Source organism: Mirounga angustirostris, unplaced genomic scaffold (genome assembly GCF_029215605.1).
Source record: "Mirounga angustirostris isolate CCGP_5_RB_7025 unplaced genomic scaffold, mMirAng1.0.hap1 SCAF_11, whole genome shotgun sequence".
In the NCBI taxonomy this organism is placed as follows: Eukaryota; Metazoa; Chordata; class Mammalia; order Carnivora; family Phocidae; genus Mirounga; species Mirounga angustirostris.
In genome coordinates, this window is record NW_026991719.1 from 37,372,449 (window position 1) to 37,396,072 (window position 23,624).

Here is a 23,624-nt window from a genome sequence, read left to right on the forward strand (position 1 = left end):
AGCAACTCTGTATGAAAGGAAAGTAAGATGTATTTTTGATTGAAAAAAAGTATGAGGAATGAGAATACATTGAGAAAAGAAGTATGTGCAGTCAGAACTAAAATTGAAATGAATGGATTTTTTATTGGGGGAGGGATAGAGGGAGAGGGAGAGACTCTTAAGCAGGCTCCACACATGAAGCCCAACTCAGGCTGGATCTCACAACCCTAAGATCATGATCTGAGCTGAAACTGAGAATCGATTGCTTAACCTGCTGAGCCACCCAGCCGCCCCAAAATGAGTGTATTTTAAAAGTACACTGGTATATGATTGAAATTCTGCTCTTCTCTCTGTTAAAGAGAGTAAGTTTTCTTGGATTGTTCATCTGCACTTGGTAAGAAATTGTAAACAAAGGGTTTTTTTTTTTTTTTTTTAATTCTTTGCCCAGAAAACCAAAGCTTCTATGTTTTGTCTTTATCAGGTCTTTGATTACTTAAGAAAGTTAAAACTTCTCACTATTAAAGGAGCTAAGTTTTGCTATAAACTATATAACTTCCTGTAGAATTGCTTATTGCCACCTTGGTTAAATATAAATATTAAATTTGTAATGATCTGTAATCCTATTTAGGCACGTGCTTTAAAACTTTCTGAGGGTTTTAACAAATTTCCTGAGGTTTGATTTGTAAATGAAGTCTTTTTGACTAGTTACACTTGTCTATTCGGTCTGTTAAGTTACATGGGAAACATTGTCAAACAAATAATGATAAGCCTTAGGTTGTATATGGTACGGATAAATGTTATAACTGTTCTAGAAATTATATGAAATTCTTAAAGTTTGAATATGTTCTGGCATAAGGTTATCACTTGACATTCTAATTATTAAAATGTTCCATGTCACAGAAATAACTAGATTTCCTTGTCAGCTGCATTATAATGAACTCTCATCAGATCTTTAACCATGTCTATTTCTGATTTTTTTGTCATTTATAGTTATTGTTCTGATGCTCTTGCAAAATGTGTTTCGTCTTCAAGGAGATTCATGGGAAGGACTTTTGACAAATACAGATTTCTAATATACTTAAGATCATAAAACTAAGCTGAGTAGGAATTTCCAGAACTAATGGGAAATCTGCATTCAAACAGAGCAAGAATTAGTAAGATAGGACTAAATGAATTGAGGAAGATGATTATAGTTTTTTTGTGACTTTTGTTTGAAATATTGCTTGTTCTCTGATGTTTGCTCTTCTAGATTTAAGGAAGTTTTCTCTTAAGATATCTATAACTTACAGAAATATGATAAAATATTCCTTTGTGAACAAATTGAAACATTTATCTTTTCTCCCTACCTAAACCCCCTGAATTTCAGAAACTCTCAGTGAGTATTCTTCCTTTCATGGAAATATAATTTGTGTAAGTTCAGTGGGAATCTGTTCTCCCTGTAACAGGACACCATTGGAAACATTGGTCATATTACCAAGGCTTTGACTGGAATGTCATATTTGAGAGACATGCATAGACTCAGATATGATCAGATAGCTTTAAGGAATGAAGGTTGACTTTGTGGAGCCAATGGAGGCCCTTAGAACTGTTGGCCTGGTATCTTGCTTATGGAGTACCCAGCCACCCTACCAGGTGAGTAAAGAATGTCACTTCCTAGAGGGTGCAGGAAATTCAGGACATTTTGGGGACCTCAAGAAGAGGAATTCACCCAAATCTATAGGTAATGCAAGCAATTCTGATGAGAATTATTTGGCTTGGCTCTGACCTCGAGAGGCTATGAAAAGTTCAATCTAGAGATTCCTTGTGAAAAGTTCCAGTAAAGCAAATTTTAAAAACCTTATATGGCCAATCACTATTCTTACTGAGCTTATGTAAATAATTCAGCCAAATTTGTTTAAACTGGACTTGTTTTACAAATTAGTCTTGATTTGGTTATTTTTGATAAAAATGAGGGTGATTATATAGAGAAATTATGTTTCAGTAACACATCTTTGTAGATATTAGATTTTAATACTATTTATTATAAACTAGACTAGATCCTAAATTCTTGTGGTTTCCTCAAATATCTGGCTCTGCCCCTCCAAACTATGGTTTCTAATTTTCTTCCATTCTCTGGAATTAAAGTCATTAAAAACTAAAACTGTCCTTTTTCCTGAAGCCCTGCAAACTAAAGCTGGACAAATTTAGGTCAACTTCAGAAAAATTGCCACAAAACTCGTGTATAGACAATCTTTGTGCCTCTTCTATGGGCCATTCAAAAGGATCACCAGAGACATTTGAATCACAAACCAGAAAAACCCATCTGCTTGCTACTGCTTGCTCCACTCCATCTGAGGATGCTTTGACATTTAAAAATCTCCTCACTGACAGCACTCAGGAATCAGGCACTGAGTTTATAATTTGCTCCAACCATCAACCTATGTTTTTCTTTTGTTTCCATGGAAGTGCCTCTTATTAATTACCTGATTGCTTGCTAAACAAAACAGAGTCTATATGATGGCTCACACCACCTGCTATATCTATACTAACTCTTCCTGGGAAGTAAGAATCCATATAGAGAAAATCAGGCAGCAAGCCACTTGGCTGCAAGAGGCCCTTGACTACATTCTCACAAAACTTAGAGGAGTCTACACAGTGACTAACACATTGTGCTGTGTATGGATCAATTCATCTGGAGAGGTTAAAGAAAGCTTCTAGGTCATTGGGACAGTAACTAACTGGACCACAGTTCCCCATAAACCCACCCCTACCTCCTCCTCCTGGTGAGACTCCTTGTTCTCCTGGCTTCCAGGCCTTTCATGGTTATACCTTCTTGTTGGACCCTTAATAACCATATGCCTTATTCTAATGTTTGGACCTCATATCCTAAAGTTACTAAAAAAATGGATTTTCTCTCACCTCAGCCAGGTAAATCTCTAGATGGTGGTCTGCAACAACCCTCAAATAAATGACTATTGAGACCCACTAGGCCGAGTCATAACGTCCTTCTACTCCCCACTGTCCATCCAGGTTTCCTGAAACTTAGATAGCAAAGACTTCTGGAGCCCTCCAGCAGGGTGAGCATCCCACACCAGCATGAAGTAGTTACAAAAGATGGGCCATCGCCCATTTTCCCTTAAGATTTTAAGGGCCCAGAGTCCTTGAGGAAGAAATGTCAAAGTAGACAGTCAGGCTCTAACAGGATACCCATAGGTCAGCAACAAGGAGTCATGGCCAGCTATGGGGAAGGTCAGAGACCTCACCTGGTAGCAGTTCACAAGAAGCTGGATCAAACCAAACAGGCCCAAGATGGCGGATGCCATGACAGAAAACCTCTGACCAAATAAGGAAGAAAAAGCACAAAATCCAGCTTCCTGACCCATGTAATAAATATTCTTCCCCCTAGTTAACACCTGTCAATAAAAGATAGAACCCAACCCCAAGGGTGCACAGCTCTCTTCCTAGAATGCTCTCTCTCTTTCTCTCCCTCCCTGTCCCTTCCTCTCTTTCTCTCTCTCTCTGCCCCTCCCCACCCTTGGCTGTCATATCTCAAAAGTGTACTTTTTGCTTTAATAAACTTTCCCACTTGTGTTACTCATCTGCTGTGCTGCGTGTCTGTCCTCCAATTCATTCCTGTGACAAGACCAAGAACCTTCAGGGACTCCCAGTTCACCTGGAAACAACTGAAAGAATATAACATTGGGAAAGACTGCATTCTGATAAAAACTAAGATTACTGAATGTAAACACACAGAGACAGTAAAGAGCAGACTGAAAAACGCAAAAGAAAAAGAATAAACAGTTCTTTTAACAATTAAGGAAAAGATAAAAGGATGAGGAAATAAAGCTTATAAATAAAATGAATAAAAATATAGGGATGTGTTTTTCTATTATATTTTCTACAGAATTAGATGATGCAAGTTAAACAGAATAGGAACTTCAGGCAAATATCCTGTTTGTCCCTCCAGATCCACTTGCTGTCTTTTCCACCCTGCTTTTTGTCCTATGAGGCTGACCTATCAAGATGCCTTCAAGGGTTCAGTCTATGAGAGGCACTGGCAGGAAATAGGAACATGGGAGAAGAACAAGGCCCAGATAGCTACTCCTCCAGCTGCCCATTGCTTAACAGTGGCCATGCTCCTCTACTGAAGGTCACAACCCCTACACCTAGCCCTCTCCTAGACCCAGGGGCAGCCCACAGTTCTTTCTACATCCTGGAAAACTCTCCTTCCCTGTACCCTTTCAGACCCAGGGGTGGTCATTGAGCTTCAGCTGTTTTATTCCTCGTGCTTCGCCATCCCTTTGCTTTTCTTTAACCCTTTCCAAACCTTTGTAACTCATTAAACTCTACTCAATTACCTTATTTGAGAATTACATCATTATTACGCTACTTGAGATCGGCGTCCATGTATCCATGAGCCCTGTTGCTCAACTATAGACTCCAACAGTTAAAACCAGAAATAGATGAACTGGCTTTAACTCAGGCTCTAACTAAAACCCTTTGTGCTTATTTCTTATCACACTTTCTTTAGGCATTAATGAAGATGTTTTGCAATGACTGGAACTTCCCAACTGCCAGGCCAGGAAAGCCCTGATAACAACGGAATGCCTAGAAAGCCAAATGCCACATGTCCCCTTCTCTGCCCATGATCCTGTGCTGAATACACACCGACCCCCCCCCACCCATGACCACACACTCTCTGCCTGCTTTCTTGCTCATTCCCCCCTGAACTTCTCCCTATAAAATTCTAGGTGTCCATCTTGTGGGTGGAGAGATTGGTTGTTAAAACTTGAGCCTGCCACCTGCCCGGCTGCCAGCACTCAAAATAAATGTCTCCCTGTCTCTTTTTCAAACCCTTGTCTCTTGAGTTACTGGCTTCTCTTGCAATGAGTTTATCTGAGTTTGTTTGGCAACAGTGTTGGCAAACCCAGCCAGGAGCTGTGCTTTCAATTTGTCCAGCCCCCCGCCAGAATCCCCTAGGACAGAGCAGTTGTCCAGGGCAGCATATGGGGCTCACTGTTCATTTTCTGAGTTAGCAGCTGTGATAGATCGATCAGTAACATAAGCACTAATTAAAAATAATAATAACATGAATAGAGGAAAAACTCCAGGCTTTAGGTCAGAGTGACCCATCTAGCAGAAAAGATAATGAAAGAAGTTTCTTGCTTTGAAATGGAAAAAAAAAAAAAAAAAAAAAAACCCTACGATAGCACAAAGATTAGAAAGAGAATCATAAACTCATCCAGGCAAGGGGAAAATAAGTTACCTATGATAAAATAATTGTAAAAGATCAGGCTGGTATCAGATCTTTTTTTCTGTAATGCTAATTGTCAGAAGACACTGAAGCATCATCAACAAAATTTTGAGAGCCTACTTAAGCTGGAACAGAAAGCTATTTACAGCCATGTAAGAACTTAGGAGAGTGTACCATCCACAAATAACTCTAAGTAATATTTACTTTCTTTTGTTTTTAAAGCACTTGTGAGCATTTAATGAACCTCCCTCCATGTGGCTTCAATCTACCAGGACACAGGCCCCCCACATACACACCCTTAATCTTCTCAGCTCTTCTACTGAACAATTTAGCCTTCACAATGACAGGCTGTTCGAGGAGCTTTCCCTTCCCCAAAACTTTGTAGTATTTCAATCATGCCACATCAGTGATATGAGCAGCTCCAGTCTTGTTTTTGGCAGCATTTACCTGTGTCTGTTCATTGACCAAGGTCCACAGTTTATCAAGGCTGACAATTGGGCAGAAGCTCTGGTTCCTATTTAAGTGGCAATTCCTCAGATCAACTTTTCCAAAGTACCCTGGGTGATATTTGTGGAAGTGGATCCTGTGATAATGCATGCCACCAGCATTACCCCAGCCCCCTCAATGCTTCTGGTGCTTGCCAATGAGGCTATGGCCGTGACTCATGTGGCCCTGAAATTTCCTGTTCTTTCTCAGCTTGGATGGCATGTCAGCAGCCCAGATGAAAGAGAGTCTGAGTAATATTTTCAAAAAAAAGGATAAATTCCAACAAACCAAAAAGTGTATCACAATAAGTAATTTCAACAGAGAGAAAATATGATTTAAAAGCAATTGCGAGGGGCACCTGGGTGGCTCAGTCAGTTGGCCATCCAACTCTTGATTTAGGCTCAGGTCATGATCTCAGGGTGGTGAGATCAAGTCCCACGTTGGGCTCTGTGCTCATCGGGGAGTCTGCTTGGGGCTCTCTCTCCCTCTCTCTGCCCCTCCCCCCCCACCAGCTCTCTTTCTTTCTCTCAAATAAATAAATGAATCTTTTTAAAAAAGCAATTGTGTTTTAAAAAAGGTAATTGTGCTGACTGCTTGAGATGAGTAATATTTATGTTCAGTGTTGAAATAATTGTTAACATGGTTATGGAATGTTAATAAACAATTTTTGAAAGGACATACAATTATAAAATAAACTAATCTAGGTTTAATAGCCCAGATTATTCTAACAAAAACAGAAAAGTAAGGAGGAAGGGATAAAAATAAAATGTACCAATATTTCTTTTTCCTTTCTGTTCAAATGAAAAAAAAAAAAACATTATTTTGCAGTTATTTCAAAGGAAAAACCTATTTTAATGCACGAATAATTACAAAATGACTTAAATAAAACTTCTAAATCACAGACAAAAAGAACAAGTTATAGCAAAAAGTCTGAAAGAACACACAGTAAAATATTAATAATATGTTAGAAAACAAAATTCAACTGACCAAATTTGAAGGTCTAATTGGGTTTATTAAATGATACAGGAATTGGGCAGCATCCCATCTAGCAAGTAGAGAGATGCTCTGAGGAGCTGTACAAAATGGAAGGGTTTTACAGGCAGGAGGGTGAGGCAAGGAAGCTATTAACAAAAGAAAAGATTTTTTCAGGCCAGGAGAGCTGATTTTGGGGGAAAAGGGAACAGCAGGGTTTTTATCATGCAGATTACCTCACTATAGTTGATTAGAAAGTTCAGAGTGACTGTTACAAGGTCACATTTCTGGGAAAGGTTGAATCTAAGTGTTGGTTTGCTGTCCTGGGGGCTTGTTGTTTCTTTTTTAACCAATGCTTACTCCTGAATTTTGAAGTCCTGGGGATTTTTACTTTTCATTTTTTGCTCATCTATATTTTATATTTTTCTATAATGCATATATATTTACTAGTGTAAAAACAAACTCATGTGAATTTCCATATCTTATAAAATGAAATTCAGCTATAATGCTTTTAATTTCTTGAAATTTGTGTATCTCGTTTTTTTTTCCCCCCCAAAAGTATTTGAGACAGTTTAACAGATTTAAAATGTAAGACAGATACTGGGTCTGGATCAAGTTGAGTAAATTTTGTTTTTGGAGATTCCTGGGAACTTAAGAGCAAGAAGGAATCCCAAGTATAAGTAAACATACTGTCAACCTTAAGAATAAAATAGACAGTTATTTTACTAGCCAAATGAGTTTATTCAGGAATAGCAGAGGAATTGCAGTTCAGGTCAAGGAAACAAGGAAACTATGGCAAACCATAGGCAAGTCCAAAGAGACAAAGGCAAGGTCAGCTTTTATCAGGTTTTAGGAGGAAACTGGGGAAAGTTGTTTTGAACAAAAGTTCATTGGAAAAGAACAAGAGTTGGAGGTTGTCATGGTTTCTCATTGGCTGCAAGTGGGCAGGGAAGGATTTTCCTTTTCTTTTCTTAAAAGCAGGAGATAAAATTCTTATGTGAAAAATGTCTTCCGTCTTCAAGATAATTCTTATCTTCCTTCTTCCTGTAGGTGATGCCCACTGCACAGAGAGGATCCTGCATGGGAGCTCCCCCTTCAGGGCTTCCTGACTCCATTTTCTTTCTTTCTTTCTTTCTTTCTTTAGTTAGTTAGTTATTTTTAAGATTTTATTTATTTATTTGGGATAGCGAGCGAGCTAGAGAGAGCATAAGCAGGGGGAGGGACAGAGGGAAAGGAAAAAGCAGGCTCCCCAGTGAGCAGGGAGCCTGATGTAGGGCTCCATCCCAGGACCCAAGGATCATCACCTGAGCTGAAGGCAGAGGCTCACCAACTGAGCCACCCAGGTGCCCCTGACTCCATTTTAAATGAGGTTTCCTTTATTTATTTTCACAATACTAATTAAATAATATAATCATTTCCAAAATATATGAAAGCCTCCTAGAAATACCTTAAGTCAACAAAATGATTGTAAAAAATCAATAATCCCTAATGCTATTTAACTTCTGACAGATCTGTAGTGTACCTCCTTTGGGTTTTCTCCCTAACTCCCCCTTTTCTAAGAAATTCCCTCTCCTCATGCACATGGTGTCAGCAGGGTGGTCATCCATCATGCTGTTACAGTGTGATCATGCCTTACCACAGCTCAAGGGACCACAGGGGACAGCTGAACCAAGCTGGGATGCTAGACGTGGCTTGAGAGAGCCAGGCCATTCTGTCTAGAGACTTTACCTGTTAGAAACACGAAAACAATGAATCATGGATCACCACATCAAAAATTAATGATGTATTGTATGGTGACTAACATAACATAATAAATAAAATTAAAAAAAAAAAAGAAACACATCATTGGGATTGTTGCTGGCCTTGTTCCTCCTTGTGGACTGGAGAGCTGTGGAGCTGAAAGAGGGCTTTGGTTGCCTCCATTTTGACCTCAAACTTTTTAGTTGGGTTCTTCTTTCCAGCTTATCTCTTGGCTCAGGCAGAAGACATGAGGGTAAAGCATCATCTGATGGGAACCAAAACTACCCCCTCAAGCAACAGGGACTGCCCTGAGCCAGCAAGACCCCATCTGTGATTGACCTCAAGATAGTGATCAATTTGACACCTCACTGCCCACCTGCATGTACCTACTCACCTGTTCCCCAGATTTTCCTTATATAAACCCAGAATTATTTTCAGTATTTTGCAGACAGTCTTTTAGCGCTTGCAGACATTAGTCCACTATCATCCTGGTGTTGGCATCACTGAAATAATTTCCTTTCTTGTTTCAACCCACTTATTTCTCTGCCTTTGGGTTTTGTCAGTGGTGAGTGGCCAAACAAGGTCTGTTTGGGAACTCCCAGAGCTAGGTGATCTTGCACCTGTGCATGCCACCTACAGAGCTGGTTTGCAGAGACAGGAAAGAATGAAGAGAGACAGAGTAGGTATGAGAGTGACTTGATATACTAGCCTCTTCTTCCATTTTTTTCCTGCACTCCAGCTATGTTCTTGTCAGGATTTCAAAGCCACCTCAGTATCCTGAGGCAATATCCTGCAGTAGTTCGGATCACAGGCCATGACATTAGATTGCCTGGATTCGAATTTTCATTACTAGGTATGAGACCATTTGCAAGTTCCAGTATCATTTTAAGCTTTGGCTTCTTCATCTCTAAGAGGGAAATAATATTAGGCCCTATTTTATAGGACTTTGGTGAATATTAAATGAATTGATACATTTTAAATGTTTGACATCAATTAAGTACTGGATATTAACTATTAATTATATTCAAGACTATAGTTTAATAAATTATGTTAATTTTATATAATAGTAATTATGGTACTTATTAATTAACTATTAATACCCTTGTAATAAATTAATTTTTCTGCTTAAGTACTTAGTATCAAGAGCCTATTCAGATCTGCAATTCCTTTCTAGAAACACACCAGGGATGATTTCAAAGGCTGGTGATGGGGTGGGAGGTGGGGTCACAACCAAGGAAGAGGAAAGGGACATAGTCAAATAGTTAAAAGAGTATGAGCTCTTCAGTCACTAAGCACATTATTTTTGTCCTGTTTTTGTCTTTTACTAGTCATGGGATCTTAAGAAAACTACTGAGCATTAAATTCTTTATTTGTAAAATTTGTGTAATAATAGATCTGGCTCAGAGAGAAGTTGTCAAATTTTTTCAATGAGAATATACCCCTGTTATCCAGCACTTAGAAATGCTAAACAAATATTTTATTATTTTAATTATAGTAACTAACTCCACATTCAGGTGACCAACACATCATGTGGCCAAGCTCAAGTTTGAGACACAGTTTATACTTGTCAAGAGCCATAAGACTCATCAGCATGCCTTTTCTCTAATTCATAATGTCCCAACTACAGTTTGCTCTTCTTATAGATGGATTACTTTAATTTCCTGAGATCTTAGACTGTTACTATGTGTTAGTAATAAGATTTCTGCTTCAATGTCTTAAATCCAGCAGGAACTACTGAAGTTAGTTTAGCCAATTGACAGGAGTTATGTATTTAAAGTGAGAAAGGACCTAAGATCCACAAGTAAATAAAAACCTAGAAAGTCCTTATAAGACAGGAGTTGAAGAGCTACTTGAATGTTTAAAAATCAAAGTTACAAAGCTTTATTTTGTTTTTCCACTACCAAACTTTTCCAGGCCCCTGCTTAACCTCTACTTTCCATGTGTGCAGAAATGAATGAATGAACATATTATCTGAGCAGACCAAATCAATAAACAAGAGGCCAGTGAAGAGATATCTCCAAGCACTGATTCTTAACTTGGGTGCACCACAGAATCACTTGGGAAGCCTTTTCAAAACACACATTTCCAGGCCCCATAGACAGCTCTATTGAACCAACACTTCTGGGTATTTTCAAAAACCTCTCCCAAGGATTTGAAGAAGCACCCAGGCCTAGGAATGTAAGCAATTCCTGGGCTGAAAGGCCTCAGAAATGCAAATTACTCCCCTGAGTTTAAGGCTGCCCTGAAAGGAACAGACTCGCACCTTTTGTTCTACTCTGAATATATCTTTGAGGCTCTGTGCTCGGACTAGGGGCCTCTTGGAAGGAGGGATCAGAAAGGCTCAGGAGTCTGTGGGAAGAGCACCTGGTTGAATTCTCTTTCCACAGAAAATTGGAAAGCTGTCATCATTACAAGGTGTGATGTGGTCCCCATTCTATACCCTCTCTGTATCTATGCCCTTTGCCCTGTATCTTTGAAATACCCTCCCACTCTGTGTACGGTGTCTGCCCCTTCCTTGGCTCTGGAGTCAGCCCTATGGCTGGTCATTGGGATTTTAGAAATGTGAACAGGCAGGGGCATGGGAAATCACATCATGTTCCTGCTAGCTCTCTCACGCTTAGGCCTTTCCCATGAGAAGGCGGACTTTGGAAATTGAGGTCTGTGGATCAAAGCTAGGTAGCTAAATTGTCCTAACTGGGGTGACTGATCATCAGCCAACCTCCAGAGCCTAGCCAAAAGATTTGAGCTCTGTAACTGACATGTAGTTGACTACAGATGCACAAGTGAGCCCAAGTGAGCCCAGAAAAACCCTCTCATCCATCCAAGGTTTCACGAATCAATAAATCTTTATTGTTTTAAGCCATTTGTGGAATGCTTTGTTACACAGCATTATTGTCACAAGAGATAACTGATACGCAAGGAAACCTAGGTATTTGTGGTCCCAGGAATCACAACCATAAGAATTATATTACTTTAAAAACACCCTCAAATATTTTTCTGAACCCATCTTCCTCTCTGTATCTTCGTAGGTATTATCAATACATTGTCTAAAATGGTAGGGGCATATGAAGGGTAGAGGTAGGGGCAAGTAAATATGAGTAGCATAGGGGAGAAAAAATTATTTTCATTCTATCCATCTTAGGTTCATTGACTGGAGCCCACAAATCTAACTGATAAAAGACAAATTCACAAGAGAAAACAAAGTTTTAATTAGTATGTATGCAGCACAGGAGTTTCACAAAAAATGAGACTCAAGAAGGTGGCCAGATGATTGAGGCTTATATATCTCTTATGCTAAACAAAGGAAAAGGGGCTTGGGGTTTCTGGGTGAGGCAGGCAAGTTATGGGAAGGTGACAAGGAAAAGTGCAGTAAAGAGGGTTGATTAGTACAGTTTGTCAGGCAGATTTAAGTCGGTGCCTTCTCCATTGCTAAGGCTTGCTGTTTATGGTGAGGACAGAGAGAGAGCTCTACAAGTGGAAATTTCCCTTATAAAAGGAAATTGTTTTTTAAATGGAAATTTCCTTTTCAAAAGGAAAACTCATGCCCTGTTTTTAGTGCTTTTCCAGTGTCTGCTGGTTATAAATGACCTTTAGCTCAAAATAATCTACATGCCATGTTTTGGGGTGACATCTTCTTGTACCCTTCACTGGAAAAATCTCTAAAGAGAAGAGGAAATTTGTGGTTAGAGAAAGGTGTGGACTCTAGGGCCAGAAGGAAAAAAGAATGTAGGCAGCAGAACAAAGCATGAAAAAGTGGTCCTGAAAAATGACAGTTAAAGAATCTATAATGGAACCTGATTTTTCACTCTGCTTTTTAATCACATACTGATTCTTACTAGAAATGGTCCACTTAACCAACACTATAATTCCACAGATTCTACTGTGATCCCAGATTGACATCCTCAGCTGAACCTTTGGTTTGAGTCTGCCAAGGAAGGCTGTGCACTCTTGTTGGAAACAACAGTTGTGTGGGGATATAGGTTGTTTCAGCCCATTTGAGCTAAGTCCCAGCACTTGCTTTTAAGGAATAACAGTAAATTAAAATGAAGAAATGAAAAGGATTTGTTTTTAAATGCCATGAAAAGTGCTCTGGGCTATATAGTCTTTTCCAGAAACCTGCATTCTGATTCCTTACCTCCTTATGATTCTTTATGATTTTAGGAAATATCATAAAATAATTAAAAGACAGTGTGGGTACATGTAATATTGGTACATTATCCAATGGCAGAATCAATAAGGAAAAATATCTTGAGAATAATAGGTCTGATTAAATAAAAACTGAAAGTGATTGCATTATAAAAATGCAATAAATCAAAATGAAAAGCAAATAACAAATGAGTAAAATATTTATAATATATATGACAGATAACAGTTTGATATCCTTAATATAGAAGAAACTCTTCTAAAATAATGAGAAATGACAAATTGCTGTAGTAGAAAAATGTGCAAAACATATAAACTGTCATTTCACATAATAAGAAATATCATGGCCAACAGGCATATAAGATATTCAAACTCACTAGTAATAAAGAATGCAAATTAAGACTTTCGTTTCTGGCCAAGATGTGTTAACAGGGACTAGAATCACCTTTACACGTGAAACAACTAAATAAAAGAGAAACAAATATAGGAAATGACAGTTTTCAAGACACTGGATACCAAGCAACGAAGGACAATGATCCCTATGGGATGAGAAACAAATGAGGTGAATCCTGTCATTACTCAGGTTACTGACAGAAGAGAGTTTCCAGGCTGAGGCACATGGAAGGACAACCCAGGTAGAACACAGAAAACTCCCTGAGTTGAGGAGACAGAGCTAAGAGTTCAGGGAGACCAGGATGTCTAGAGTTCACAAGATGGGATACTGGAGAGGAGAGAAATTCAGAGAGCGAGAACTCCAGAGATCCAGAGATCTATAGAGTGCTCAGCAGAGTACTAATCAGAACATGTGTGATAGGAAACTATGCAAAGCCAGGGAAACAATCATTTGGAAGGATTAAGGTACTACACAGTACTCATGCAAGGCTGGGAACAGTGCCTACTTCTATTAACCAGATTGGAAAACCTGTAATTCATGGGACATTGGGTAAACAAATTAGAAAGGTTTTGCCTGAGTACAAGAGAATAATTAACTCCAATGGGGTTTAGGACACATTACTGCAAAATATGGCAACTTGGCATATTGAAATTTTAACATGAAGGAATTTGCAAAATGGCAGATATATAGGACCGACTTCCTGATCTTCTGAAGCAGATCGTAAGACCCTTGTGTGAAAGGTGTCCTCCTTTTACCTGGAGAAAAGGAGCATTCTTATCTCCAGATGAGGGACGCCCAGAAGAATCTGAAGGAACAGGTCTTGCTGTTTCTCCCTGTTTACTACACTTAACTCATACCCCTTTGCCCTATCACATTTTCCCGTAACTTCTCACTTTTCATCAAACCTAGCATTAAAAAATGCTCAAGCTTAACTGATTCTTCAGGTCTTCATTTCTTTATGAAGCCTCCCTTGTCACATAAAACTTGTATTAAATTAGTTTTTAAACTTTTTTCTTGTTAATCTGTCTTTTGTTACAGGGTCCCAGCCAAGAACTTAGAAAGGTAGAGGAAAAATTATTTTTTCCTCCCCTACAGCCCTATAGTGTGCACTGCTCCAGACCTAACAAATCATAAAAGCAAGACATGAGGGATCATGTGTTTCCAAATAATGTGACCATATAGCAGTAGAAAAAGCTTACAAATATTGATAGAATACAAAATATCCAAGACCCAAGTTAAAATTCACAACACATGCATCTAATCATACATTTCCAAGCATCCAAAGAAGCAGAAGAGTCCAGTGAGAATTGACCCATATGAAGATAATCAATCAATAGAAGATAATACAAAATTAACACAGATGCTTAAAATTAGCAGGTAAGAACATTAACAGATACTATAAGTATATTCTGTATGCTCAAAAAGTCAAGTAGAGACATGGAAGATATTAAAAAGTCTCAAACTGAACTTATAGAAATGAAAACTATAATGTAGAGAAATATTAAATATGCTAAATGGGATTAAGAAAATTTTACTCATTGCAGAGGAAAAGATAAGTGAACATGAAGACATAGCAATAGAAACAATCCAAAATGAAACACAGAGAAAAAAATAATAATTTATAAGGTAAATAGCCTATATGCAAAAAACCATAGACATATATCTCACATCTCATTCAGAAATTAACAAAAAATGGATCAGAGACCTAAATGTAAAACATAAACCTTTAAAACTTCTAGAAGAAAATAAGACAAAAATCTATGTAATGTTAGGTTTGGTGATGAGCTTTTAGATACAAGACCAAAAACATGTTCCATACAGAAACAACGGGCAAGTTGGACTTTAACAAAATGTAAAACTTTACAAAAGACATTGTTACTAATATGAAAAAAAGACAAGCCACTGATCAGGAGAACGTATCTGCAAATCAAATATCTGCTAAAGGACTTACATTCAGATTATCTAAAGAACTCAAGAATAAGAAAATAAGCCACTGAAAACGGCCAAAAGATCTGAACAAACACTTTGCCAAACAGAATATACAGATGGCAGATAAGGAGATGAAGTGATGCTCGATATCACTGCTATCAGGGAAATGCAAATTATAACCACAATGAAATATCACCACGCAAGAACTAGAAAGGCTACAATGAAAGTAGTATCTGACAATACCAAGTGCTGATGAATATACAGAACAATTGGAGTTCTCATACATACCTGGTGGGAGTGGAAAATGGTACAGTCTCTCTGAAAAATGGTTTGGCATTTTCTTATCATGTTAAGCTTACACTTATCATATGACCCAGTAGTCCCACTACTAGGCAGTTACCTGCCTGAGAGAAATAAAACCTCAGAACTATGTAAAAACCTGCCTGTGAATGTTCATAGCAGTTTTATTCATAATTTCTAAAAACTGGAAATAACCCAAATGTCTATCAGCTGTTCAAAAGACAAACTATGGTATATTCACATAATAGAACACCACTCGGCTATAAAAGGGAACAAATTATTGATATATGCCACTACGTGGATGAATATCAAAGGCATCATACTGTGTGATAAAAAAAGTCAACCTCAAAAGATTATATACTGTATGATTCCCTTTATGTGGCATTTGTCAAAGGCAAAATTATAGGGTTAGAGAACAGATTGGTGGATACCAGCAATTAATGGAAGGGGGTTGTAACTACACGGTGGGGGGGGTGTTTTTTGGGTGATGAAACAGTTCTGTACCCTGATTATGGTGGTTGTTCTACAAATCTATACATATGTTTAAACTCATAGAACTGTACACATACACAACACAATGAAATACACTATGAAACACTATACACCTATCAAGATGGCTTAAATGCAAAAGACAGACAATACCCAGTATTGGCAAGGATGTGCAGCCATTGGATTTCTCATATACTACTGGTGGGGTACACATCTGCGTACTGAAATATTATATATTTTATATTATATGTTATATAGCAAAAAAGGGAAGAAACTACTGCTACATGTAACAACACAGATGAATCTCGCAACAAAATAATATTGAGGAAAAAAACCCAACCAGATACACACATATAAATGCTTGCCATATGATTTCATTTTTAGAATGCTCAAAAAGAGACAAATCTAGGGGCACCTGGGTGGCTCAGTCGTTAAGCGTCTGCCTTCGGCTCAGGTCATGATCCCGGGGTCCTGGGATCGAGCCCCGCATCGGGCTCTCTACTCTGCGGGAAGCCTGCTTCTCCCTCTCCCACTCCCCCTGCTTGTGTTCCCTCTCTCACTGTGTCTCTCTGTCAAATAAATAAAATCTTAAAAAAAAAAAAGAGACAAATCTAATACAATATAGATCAGGATAGTGATTATCTGTGGGGAGAAGCAGGATTTTTAGAGACTAAGGTGTGGTGACAATGACACAGGATCATCCCTCTATTTCTTTTTCTATCAGCTGCTGACCATTAAAATAAAGAGTCACAGAGTAGACTGTCAGATCTAAAGGTGCTAATGTTTATTTCTCCATGTTTTGGCCGTTTACCTTTATATTAAAGTCAATAAAATCCAACCATTTTAGTTTACAGGTACCAATAAAATTAAAACATAAATACTGCCTAGGAATAGGAATAATAAATATAGGACATGCAAACTGCCTTCCCCAGAGTAGTGGAACTTCCAGGTTTCAGGAATCTTCACCAACTGCTGGACTTCAGACATAATGGGTGGGGAGGGAGACCTCGTAGAAAGAGCCTTCCAAGAATAACTTGCATAAGAATTTTGCGCTTGAGCCAATTAGCATGAATAATTTGAACACCAAGAATAAGGATCTATGTTGGAGTTTCTTTTGATTGTTGATCCATTCGTGGATTGGTGTCAAAGGAAAAAACTTACAAGTAGAAGCTGCAGGAGAGGTTTTCTTGAGTACCTCCTGCTTTTTTCTCTACTCCAGTGTCCCAAAGTGTTTGGTTTAATCATTCCCAGAACTCTATAGCTTTGAGACAGTATTTCAAGCCCTTCTGTGTACATATTTGTTCCTTTAATCCCAATGCCTGTCACTGCCCATAGCATACAGTACAAATCCAATCAATCCAAATTTATTTCATGGAAGAAGGAAAGTAAGATGGATAGAAGAAAGAAAGGGAAAAACATGTTTCATAGGACTGCTAGAAGAATGGATGGAATGGCGGTGACTCGATGCTTGAAATGATAATGATTAAAAGATTCCAAAATTTGGGGTGCCTGGGTGGCTCAGTCAATTAAGTGTCTGCTTTTGGCTCAGGTCATGATCTCAGGGTTCTGGGATTGAGCCCTGCGTTGGGCTCCCTGCTCAGTGGGGAGGCTGCTTCTCCCTCTCCTCCCCACTCTTGCTCTCTGTTGCTATCTCTGTCTCTCTCAAATAAATAAATAAAATCTTAAAAAAAAAAAAGATTCCAAAATTGAAGAAAGACATGTGTCTTCCTAGCATAAGGCATCCCAAATAGCACACAAGATGAATAAAAATAAATTTCCTATAAACATCTTAGTGAAACTAGAGAAACCAAGGATAAAGATGAAAACCTTAAATGCTGCAACAGAGAAAAAGAGAAAGAGAGAAAAGAAGAAAAGGATGCTTTTTCTGTAAAAAAGGAATACACTTTGGTCAAGATGGTTTTGTAAGAACATGCTTTGACCTTCAAGCACATTGAAGTGATGGATAAAACATTAAGAAGGGAAAGTAAAAAGACACAACTGGATTTATAGACAAGATAAGCATCTCACTAAAAAATGAAAGAAGAACCCAAATACAGAGCAGAGGTGAAGCCACAAGCTAACTGGAACTTAAGGTTGAAACCAGAGATGACCAGGTGTTTAGTGCAAAAAAACCAAAAACCAAACACCAAACCAAAACAAAACCCAAAAACCAATAAAACAAAAACAACAACAAAGAAACCCCCCCAAGGAATTAAAATCTTCATTTGAGTAGGTGACCAAAATCAAGGCCCCTCCCTGAAACCTGAAAGGGGGTTGAAAATTGCTTCTGCCAGTTTGTAACTAGAGCTTCAGCTCCTGAAACACAAAACCCCGGGGGCACTAGAAGACAAAGCTAAAGCTTCCAGCTAGCTCTAACCAAATCAGCCATATCGCCAGTATCACCACAGGATAATTACTGCCAGTTGTTAAATGTGACCTATCCCCAGATGGGGACACTATGTAGCTTGAGTGGAGGGATAAGAGGAGAGAGACGGCAGGGGAGAAAAAGAAGAAAAAAAACAGCTTAAATAGGCCTACCAGCTTTGGTGAGCTACGGCCGTCATTCTCATTGCTGTCAATGAGCCAAATTATGTGACTGCTTCTCCTGTCAGTCCCGGTCTACAGAAGATAGCTACCACCCAGCTCCTGAGTAGTGTTGGTGCTCTTCCTAGCCGAGCACACCTGATGACTTTGGTGCCTACTATGCCCTCTATAGGCCTTCCTTTGGAAGGGGTAATTTCACTTCTAATCGTTTTCTAGGAAACACTAGTGTCAGGAAGTAATATTTTCCTATTTCTGGCACTGCTTGACTTCCTAAGCAAAGAAAATGGCCATGCTAGAGGATGTCTCCTTTACCCCATACCCACTGGCTCCTCACATTCCTCGGGTAGTAGACTAGGAGCTCCTATTCAAATGTGCTCCCATTCAAAGTGTAATAAAATGTATCTCCCTTGGAGTCATGGAGACATCCCAGGCTCAGGGTGGAAAGCCCCTGTGAAAGCTTCCAGATTCTCTTTCTTTCTTTCTTTTTTTTTTTTTTAAAGATTTTATTTATTTATTTGAGACAGAGAGAATGAGAGAGAGAGAGCACATGAGAGGGGGGAGGGTCAGAGGGAGAAGCAGGCTCCCTGCCGAGCAGAGAGCCCGATGCGGGACTCGATCCCGGGACTCCGGGATCATGACCTGAGCCGAAGGCAGTCGCTTAACCAACTGAGCCACCCAGGCGCCCCAGATTCTCTTTCTTACTGACAGTAAGTGTGGAGGGCATGTGTTGATGGGGCATAATCCCAAGTAGTTGAGGTAGTGTGAGGGGTGGGGGAGTTGCCTTGGAGTCTTTTAACCTACAGCGGACTTTGTATGCAGGAAAAATAAAATTTATGTGGTAAGCCACTAGGACTTAGGGGTTGTTTATGACCAAAATCTAAGCTTAGCTTATCCTAATACAATAATGTTATCTACTTTATTGACTTTTTCAAAGAATAAACTATTGGATTTATTTGTTAAATATAGCAGTTTCGTTTTCTACATCAACAATTTCTGCTTTTGCTTCCTTTCCTTTCTGCTTCCCCTAGGTTTAATTTTGTGTTCTTTTCTAACCTACTGAGTTTGATTAATTTATTTTTATTTTTTCTTGGTTATTAATATAAGTATATAGGGCTAAGATTTTTTCTCTGAGTAATGCTTTAATTTTTATCTGATATATAGCAGTTATATAAGTGTACTTATTTATTTTTGAAATGATTTTTCCAACTTATATCAGTTGTTCAGGAAAGAAGTTGCATTTTACTTTAGAGGTGGTAGTTTTTTCTTTTTACTTTTATTGTTAATATCAACTTTTGTGTTATTGTGATCGGGAATATTTTCTGTTTCTTCTATATATACCAAAGTAGGTCAATCTCATGTGCAATATTATACAAATCTTCTAGAGCCTTATGGTTTTATTCTTTTTTTTTTTTTTAAGATTTTATTTATTTATTTGAGACAGAGAGAATGAGAGAGAGAGAGCACATGAGAGGGGGGAGGGCCAGAGGCAGAAGCAGGCTCCCTGCCAAGCAGGGAGCCCGATGCGGGACTCGATTCAGGGACTCCAGGATCATGACCTGAGCCGAAGGCAGTCGCTTAACCAACTGAGCCACCCAGGCGCCCCCTTATGGTTTTAGTCTTTCCTGCTTCTTCTAATTTGACAAATGTAGAATACTGACCCCAACAATTATAGATTGTGCATTACTTACAAGGGCTCAGAAAACATTTACTAAAATTTACCATGTGTTGAGCCATAGACTATGTTTCAAAGGAATGAATTCATTCAGAGTATGTGGAAATAAGCCAGACAACATTAACAAAAAGATAACCAGAAAATCCCCATGTGTTTGGAATTTAGCAACATAAGTTTCAAAAGACAATGAATCAAAGAAGCAATTACAATAGAAATTAGAGAATATTCCAAACTAAATAATAATTAAAATACAAGCTGACTTGTGAAATGCATCTAAAGCTCTGCATATAAGGGAATTTATAGCTTTAAATGCATATATTCCCTTTATTCCTAAGGATATGTGAAAAGGTGCTCAACCTAATATTAGTTATCAAAAAATGCAAATTAAAACCACAATTAGATACCACTGTCTACCTACTGAATGGCTAAAATGAAGAATAAAAATAGCAAGTATTGTGAGGATGTAGAGCAACTAGAATTCTTATATATTGCTGATACTACTATAAATTTATACAGCCATTTTTGAAAAGTAGTTTTTACTATGTACCACATATCCTATAATCCAATAATTTAATTCCTAGATATATACCCAAAGAAAAATATGTATCTGTGCATCAAAATTCATGCTCATTGCAGCATTACTGCAATAGCCAAATCCAGGAAACAGCTCAAATATCCATCAGTAGAGTGGATAAATGAATTGAGTATATTTATACAAACTACAGCAATAAAAATTAATGAGCTACTGTTATGTGCAATGATACTGATGAATTACTCACATAAATATAATGTTGGGCAAAAAAAAAAATCCAGACATAAAAGAGTACATAATGTATGATTCAATTTATATAAAATTCAAACACAGGCAAAATTAATCTATGGGGTTGGATATTAAAACAATGGTTACCTTTAGGGAGGAAAGTGGAGTTAACATCTGAGAGGGGGCACAAAGATCACTTAGGGAGTGCTGATCATGTTCTAGTTCTTGATCTGGACAGTAGTTTAGGGTACTTCAGTTGGTAGAACATGCAACTCTTGATCTCAGGGTCGTGAGTTCAAGCCCCACATTGGGTGTGGAGCTTACTTAATAATAATAATAATAATAATAATAATAATAACAATAGATGGTAGTTCATATTGTGATTATTTCTTGAGCTAAAACTTATGATTTGTGTTCTTTATTTTATGTATTTTACATTTCTTAAAAATGTTAAAAACTGAATTGGAAATTACTATTTGTCATACATGTAAACTAGTAACTGATAAATACTGATCTGGACCAAATTTGAGCTGCGAAGATAGACACAAGAGGACACTTAGGTTGAAAAACAGCAACAGCTCAAATTTGCAAGTTCCTATTGCCCATAAGTTCTGGAAGCCAGAACTTATGCTCTGAAAAAGGAATGACCAATTCCATTTTTTCTTCCTGACACCAAATTTGTGATGTCTGTTCCAACCCCACTCGTCCAACTCTCTGACGCCAACTAGGTGTCCAACAATGCAATTCAATTCTGATACTAACTGCCCACAGTTAGTGAAGACCCCATAGGTTGAGGGCTCAGTCCCATAAGAATGTCCCCACTTCAAACACCAGTTGCAAGGGTTGGATCGCCCAATTACCCACACTTCTGTCTCACTTGGCTACTTACTGGGAGCTCCCATGATCCCCCCACCTCAGGTTCAATAATTTGCTAGAACAACTTACAGAACTCAGGAAAGCAATTTATTTACTATTACCAATTGATTATAAAGGATACACCTTGGGAACAGCCAGATGGAAGAGACATGCAGAGCAAGGGGGGGAAGGGGTGTGGAATGATGAAGCAGCAGTCATCTCATTAACATACAAAAGACACACTTATCACTCAGGAGATTCCAAGGATTTTAGGAGGGATGTGCCAGGAAACAAGGACAAAGACCAAACATATATTTATTGTATTGCAGAGCTGCAAATAATAAGTGCTACCTGATTCTTCCCTGAAGTAATTCAGTTTTATTCACATTAAACATTTGCTGTTTATTTATTTAAGCCCCTTCTGTAATTTTACTTTTCATGATCCTGCTAATTTTTATAAATGTCTAACTTTTTTAGCTTTTTTCTTTCTCCTATATCCCACAACTTTGCTTTAGCCTCAAAATGTATTTAGGATCAACCAATCATTTGTCAAAGCCACCCCATCTTTCCCCTAAAGAAATAAAATATATTCCTAACTAGTGTCTCTGCTTCGACCACCCTACCCTCAAGCCCAGTCTAATGTCCACAAAGAAACCAAAGGGATCCCATTAAAGGTAAGTTAGATAAAATTACTCCTCTATTCAAAATATTCAATGGCTTCTCATTCACTGAAAGTCAAACTTGAAACCTTTACCCTGATCTACAAGACCTACCCTGCAAGATCTGACCCCTCTCTTCCCCCTCTCCCCTACTAACTCTATTCCAGTGACATCGCTCTCCTTTGTACTTCTCTCACATGATTAGCATGGTTCTACCCCAGGATCTTTGCACTTGATGTTCCTCCAACCTGGAATTCTCTTTCCACAGATGGCAGTTTCCAGATCTGAGGCAGGAAAGTGCAAGGTGAGCATAAGAACATCTCACTGTACTAGAAAACTAGAAAATGCTCAAAGACAAATGGGATCATGTCAAAAAGATGCAGGAGCTGGCTTGAAAGGGCTTCTGCTAGCCCAAAGTGGGACAGTTTTAGCATCAAAAAATTTAAATAACAGCAATTTATTTTAGCAAAACGAATAACTAAAAGTACAAGAGCCCATAACAATATGAAGAAAGAGAAAGAAAGGTGCTTCTTTGAAAAGTATGCCCACTAGGAAGTGTAAAAGGAATGATAAAATTATAAAGCCATCATTTTGCAATCCCCAATGTAATATATAATTCAGGAAGGATCATCAGTGGATATGAAGACTATTAGATAAGTTATTAAGGAACAGAATATTTGCATGGTGCTAGTCAACGTGTTAGCCCGCAGACTACTTACAAATTGCAAAGGGGGAAAAATGTACTTTCACAATGGAGAAACTGATAATCCTTTACCATAACCAAGTGATCAAACTTAGCATCCAATAACAGCGGGACAACCTGGAATTACAAGCTTCTTGATATCATGCACACGAAATACAGAGCATCATTTAACCAAGCCTCTAGATTAAATGTTTTATCTATATCACAGACTGGGAGAGGACAAGTTAAATTACACCATGAAGAAACAATCAGACAAATGAAGCATGTGGGACCTTCTTTTTTTTTTTTTAAGATTTTATTTATTTATTTGACAGAGAGAGACATAGTGAGAGAGGGAACACAAGCAGGGGGAGTGGGAGAGGGAGAAGCAGGCTTCCCGTGGAGCAGGGAGCCTGATGCGGGGCTCGATCCCAGGACCCTGAGATCATGACCTGAGCCGAAGGCAGAAGCTTAACGACTGAGCCGCCCAGGCGCCCCCATGTGGGACCTTCTAGAGGACAGCTGGCCTAGAATGTTTGTGAGAGGAGGTCACCAAGAGGACATGACTGCAGATTGACTTGTGACCTGGAGCTGGAGCTGGGCAATCAGAGGCTCCTCACTCCCTCCCCTGTCTTTGGAATATATGTTCTACCCACAGTCCTCACACTAGGGGTTACTTCAAGAACATAACCTTGAGAGAGTAAGGTGTTATTGAGACTATCTCAAATGTGTATATGACTGAACCTTGTTAAGGCCCCTATATAATTTTTTTAAAAATATTTTATTT

At 38.5% G+C, this 23,624-nt stretch overlaps 1 pseudogene; it reads right to left on the bottom strand.

Moving 5' to 3' along the window:
• Positions 1-5,173: 5,173 nt before the first annotated feature.
• LOC123843708 (large ribosomal subunit protein uL15-like) lies at positions 5,174-5,920 on the bottom strand (annotated as a pseudogene).
• Positions 5,921-23,624: the final 17,704 nt, after the last annotated feature.